The sequence below is a fragment of the Carlito syrichta genome, unplaced genomic scaffold (genome assembly GCF_000164805.1).
Source record: "Carlito syrichta isolate Samal-C Ts95f unplaced genomic scaffold, Tarsius_syrichta-2.0.1 Scaffold307183, whole genome shotgun sequence".
Lineage (NCBI taxonomy): Eukaryota > Metazoa > Chordata > Mammalia > Primates > Tarsiidae > Carlito > Carlito syrichta.
Window position 1 is genome coordinate 3,899 of NW_007251279.1, and position 5,929 is coordinate 9,827.

Here is a 5,929-nt window from a genome sequence, read left to right on the forward strand (position 1 = left end):
ATCCTTCCACCTCAGCCTTCCAAGCAGCTGGAACTACAGGCATATGCTACCACACCCAGCTAATTTTTTGATTTATTGTAGAGATGAGGTGCCGCCAAGTTGCCCAGGCTGGTCTCAAACCCCTGGGCTCTGGCAATCCTCTTGCCTCGCCCTCCCAAAGTACTGGGATGACAGGTGTGAGCCACCACACCCGGCTCAATAGTTTCTTTTTTTTTGAGTTGGAGTTTCACTCTGTCGCCCAAGCTGGAGTGTAGTGGCACACTCACAACCACCCCTGCATCAACTTTCCAAGTTGCCTGAACTGGTCTTGAACCCACAGGCTCAGGCAATCCACTCACCTCTGCCTCCCAAAGTGCTGGGATTACAGGCTGAGCCACCAAGCCCGGCCGATAGTGAGTTTCTTACAAGAAGGCTTAGATAATTAGAAAACCAGATGGTCAGGCATCTGGGCACAGTCTTATCAGAACTCTTTTAAACAACAAGACACTGACTGAAACTCAGTTCCAACCTTGGAATATGGGGCACGAAAAACAGGACAGTAGGGAGTTATCAGAGACACCAGGGCACAGTGCTCCAAGAGAAAAATTAATGAGAAAGCAACTTTCCTAATATATCTCAAAAGTTTCTTGTGACATAAGCAAACTTAAGAGTAAAAAATAAGAACTGAAATTTGTGATCAAAACTTAGCTTAGAAAAGATTGCTTAGCTGGGTGTAGTGGCTCACGCCTGTCATCTCAGCACTTTGGGAGGCCGAGGCAAGAGGATTGCCTAAACTCATGGGTTTGAGACCAGCCTGGGCAACATGGCGAGGCCTCATCTCTACAATAAATCAAAAAATTAGCTGGGTGTGATGGCACACGCCTGTAGTTCCAGCTGCTTGGAAGGCTGAAGCCATACCTGAGCACAGCAGGTCGAGGTTGCGGTGGCCATGAGCATGCCACTGCATTCCAGCCTGGGTGACAGAGTGAGACTCTGACTCAAAAAATAAGAAAGAAAGAAACTCACATCTAAGCTATGCTAGCTGTCCTGCCTCATGGGGACCTTGTTATCTTTGGGGGCCATTATGCAGTCAACCACAGAAGCCACGGGTGGAGAGAGGGTGAGGTCAACTAGGAAGTAAATATAAGATGGGGGGAAAAAGAAAGCAATGGGTTCAATATTAAAGGCTGAGAAGATAAGAAAATCTAGCTGCTTGGGAGGCTGAGACAGGAAGATCACTTGAGCCCAGGAGGTCAAGGTTACAGTGAGCTGTGAGCCTGGCACTGCACTCCAGCCTGGGCGACAGAATAAAACCCTGTCTCAAAAAAAAAAAAGCAAGAGAGACAGAAGACAAGAAGAAACCAAAAATAGAGACCTACGAGGAGCAGCCACGGATACAGGAGGAACTCAAGGAACAAGTGGAATGTTCTGGAAGCAAGTAAAGAAAGTATAACAGCCCTGGGCAATGGCTCATGCCCATAATCCCAGCATTTTGGGAGGCCTGGGAGGGAGAATCCCTTGTGCCCAGGAGTTTAAGACCAGCCTGCACAACACAGCGAGGCTTCAACTCTACAAAAACTCAGCCGGGTGTGGTGGTGTGCACCTATAATTCCTGCTACTAGGGAGGCTGAGGCAGGAGAATGGCTTGAGTCCAGGAGGTCAAGGCTGCCGTGAGCCATGATCGTGCCACTACTGCACTCCAGCCACTGCAACCTGGGCAACAGGGAGAGACCCCAACTCAAACAATTAAAAATTAAAAAATTAGCCGGGCTCGGTGGCTCAGCCTGTAATCTCGTGCTTTGGGAGGCTGAGGTGAGTGATTTGCCTGAGCCAGCGGGTTCGAGACCCTCCTCGGCAACTTGGCGAGACCTCATCTCTACAATAAATCAAAAATCAGCCGGGCGTGGTAGCGCATGCCTGTAATTCCAGCTACTCGGAAGGCTGAGGCGGAAGGATCCCCGGAGCCCAGCAGGTCGAGGCTGCAGTGGCCGGAAGCGACAGAGTGAGACTCCCACTGAAGAAAAAAAAAAATTAAAAAACCATTTGGAAAACGCTGGACTTTCCTCACCTACCTTTCTCTTCACTTGACCAGAATCCTCAGGCTTCTCCTGAGGGGTGCCTCGAGTCCTCCAGATCCCCAGGGTTAGGTCACGTGTCCTTCCAGTCTCCCGCAGGCCCCTGGGCTCCCCATCCTAGTCGTGTTCACCCCAGGTGCTCTCTGTCTGGGGGCAGGTCTTCCTCTTTCACTGGACTGAGGATAGGGCTGTCTCCACCTTGGCTCTGTCCCCAGCAGAACTCCCACACAGGGCCAGACACACGCCTGTCATCCCGGCACTTTGGGAGGTGGAGGCGAGAGGATTGCCTGACTCCAGGGATTCGAGACCAGCCTGGACAACTTGGTGAGACGTCATCTCTACAAGAAATAAAAAAATAAGCTGGGCATGGTGGTGTGTGCCTGTGGTTCCAGTTACTTGGGAGGTTGAGGCAGAAGTTTCACCCGAGTCCTGCAGGTCGAGGCTGCGGTGGCTGTGAGCATGCCACTGCACTCCAACTTGGATTCCAACTCAAGAAACAGGAAGGAGCCGGGCTTGGTGGCTCAGCCTGTAATCCTGCGCTTTGGGAGGCTGAGGTGAGTAGATTGCCTGAGCCCGTGTGTTCGAGACCCACCTGGGCAACTTGGCGAGACCTCATCTCTACAATAAGTCAAAAATTAGCTGGGTGTGGTAGCGCGCGCCTGTAGTTCCAGCTACTTAGAAGGCTGAGGCGGAAGGATCGCTGGAGCCCAGCAGGTCGAGGCAGCGGTGGCCGGGAGCAGCCACTGCACTCCAGTCTGGGCGACAGAGTGAGACTCCAACTCAAAAAAAAAAAAAAAAAAAGAAAAAGAAACAGGAAGGAAAAGTGGAGGTGGAACCCTGGGGTACCTCTGAGCTTAGAGGCCTTGGAGGCCTGGGAAACTGGAGAAAGGCCCTGCTGTGCCCTTCCTACCTTCCTGATTATTTATTTAAGGGCTGGCCTGTCTGGGCTGCTCAGTCCCGCCCTGTCCCTCCCTCCAACTGCAGGTGTAACCATAACTTGGGTTTCTCAGCCTTGAGGCCCCGAGCTGGGGTCACAGACGCTGCCCTCCCCACCTCCCCCCAGGTCTGGCCAGGGGGCTGCTTCCAGGGCAACCATCCTGCCACCATGCCAGGCCCCAGCCTGGGACCCCACAGGTGTCCTAGGGCTCGGGTGACCTGGATAGAAAGACATTCGATGCTGCCAAGGAGGCAGCATTGGATAATGGTTGAGGGTGGAGGAAGCTGGGCGGTGGGCGGGGGGGAAGCAGAGAGATGGGCCCTCCCTCTTCTTAGCTGACCTTGGGGTGAGGGAGTCCATCTCAGCCTCATCTCTGAAGCGGGATGAAAGTAGTTCTGAAGGCTGGGCGTGGTGGCTCAAGCCTGTCATCCCAGCACTTTGGGAGGCCGAGGCAAGAGGATTGCCTGAGCCCGGGGATTTGAGACCCACCCGGGCAACTTGGTGAGACCTCGTCTCTACAATAAGTCAAAAAATTAGCCAAGCGTGGTGGCGCATGCCTGTAGTTCCAGTCGCTTGGAAGGCTGAGGCGGAAGGATTGCCTGAGCCCAGCAGGTTGAGGCTGTGGTGGCTGTGAGCATGCCACTGCATTCCTGCCTGGGTGACAGTGAGACTCTGAGTCAAAAAAAAAAAAAAGAAAAAGAAAGTAGTACTGACCCCAGAGGTGGTCGGAGAAGTAACCAAAACCACATGTAGATACCCTAGCACAGGCCTTGACAATGCCTTAAGAGATTGGTGTTATCCTATTAACTTCTTTTTACTTTATTTTTGAGTCGGAGTCTGACTCTGTCACCCAGACTGGAATGCAGTGGCACGCTCCCGGCCACCACAGCCTCGACCTGCTGGGCTCAGGCGATCCTTCCACCTCAGCCTTCCAAGTAGCTGGGACTATAGGCACATGCCACCATGCCCACCTAATTTGTAGAGACAAGGTCTCACCAAGATGGTGGGGGCAAATCCCTGGACTCAGGCAATCCTCTCGCCTCGGCCTCCAAAAGGGCTGGGATTACAGGTGTGAGCCACTGCGCCAGGCTTTTGTGATGACTAACTTTACTATTTAGAGAGCCCTGATCAGAAGTAGGCAGGCCATACACTGGGGGTTCTGAGGAGACACAGTCCTATGTGAGGGGAGGGGTTTTTTTTGTTTGTTTGTTTTTTTAATTAGCATCTCACTCTGTTGCCCAGGCTGGAGTGCAGAGGCACGATCATGGCTTACCACAGCCTCAACCTCCCAGGCTCGGGCAATCCTTCCACCTCAGCCTTTCTAGTAGCTGAGACTACAGGTGGGTGCCACCACCCCCAGCTAAGTTTTTGATTTTTTTGTAGAGACAAGGTCTCACTATGCTGCCTAGGCTGGTCTCGACCTCTTGGCCTCAAGCAATCCTCCCGCATAGTCGGCCTCCCAAAGTGCTGAGATGACAGGACTGAGCCACTTCACCCAGACAGGTTGTTGAGGTGACATGGCCCTGCCCTGAGGGTCTGAGGGAACAGAGCTCTGCCCTAAGTGTCTGAGGCCCCCCTTGGGGGGGTGGGGAAGTGATAGCTGAGGGGACATGGCCCTGCCAGGAACCAATTCTGAGAAAAGACAATCACACCACCCTCTCCCACTGACTATGTACGTGGGCGTCATGTCTGATGGCAGCCGGCCCAAAGACAAGGACATTTTGAGTCTGGGAGACATTGTTGCCCCAGACTGCCTGGGGCTAGAGAAACCCTGAGGAACTCGCAGGTGAACAGTCCAAAAAGCCACTGGCTCCCTTCAGCGAAAAGCTCGAGGCCCCGTGTAGCCCCAGGAGGCCCAGGCCTGGGTTTGAGAGGTGTTAGAATTTGTACCTCAGCCCCAGGCAAGTGAGCAGCCACAGTGCTGATTAACAGGTTCTGGACAAAGTCCTCCCAGCACTGGGCCCCAAGCGCCAGCATTTTGGGATGGGGAGGGCAGGGGCAGAGAGGGCTGCCAACTTACCCTCAAGTAAGGCCTAGGCCCATGAAACTGGAGGACGCGTGAGAAGTCAGTGAGTCCAATCCTGTCGTAACACAGACAAGGACACGGGAAGTCCCGCACAGATTAACGAAGGATCCGGGAAGAAGCCAGGAGCTCACAAAGGGGTAGGGGACCATCAGGAAAAAGGGTATCCATCCTTTCCCCTCCCCATGACAGAGAGGCAGGAGGCCTCATGCGACCTAAGAAGACAGCAACACACCTTCCACTCAATTTTTTAAAGTGTCACTTTAAAGAAAAAAAAATGTTTTGAGAGGTGACATTCTCATAAGATAAAATTCACCATTTTAGCCGGGCTCAGTGGCTCAGCCTGAAATCCTGCGCCTTTGGGAGGCTGAGATGAGTGGATTGCCTGAGCCCGTGGGTTCGAGACCCACCTGGGCAGCGAGACCTCATCTCTACAATAAATCAAAAAATCAGCCGGGCTTGGTAGCGCGTGCCTGTAATTCCGGCTACTCGGAAGGCTGAGGCGGAAGGATCGCCGGAGCCCAGCAGGTCGAGGCTGTGGTGACTGGGAGCGGCCACTGCATTCCAGTCTGGGTGACAGAGTGAAACTCCAACTCAAAAAAAAAAAAATTCACCATTTTAAAGTGTACAACTCGGCCAGGCATGGTGGCTCATGCCTATAATTCCCAGCACTTTGGTGGGGTGAAGGCGAAAGGATCACCTGAGCCCAGAGGTTCAAGACCAGCCTGGGCAACTTGGCAAGACCTCTTCTCTACAGTAAATAATAAAATTAGCTGGGCAAGCCTGGCTCGGTGGCTCAGCCTGTATCCTGTGCCTTTGGGAGGCTGAGGTGAGTGGATTGCCTGAGCACGCGGGTTCGAGACCCCTCCTGGGCAGCGAGACCTCATCTCTACATAAATCAAAAAATCAGCCCGG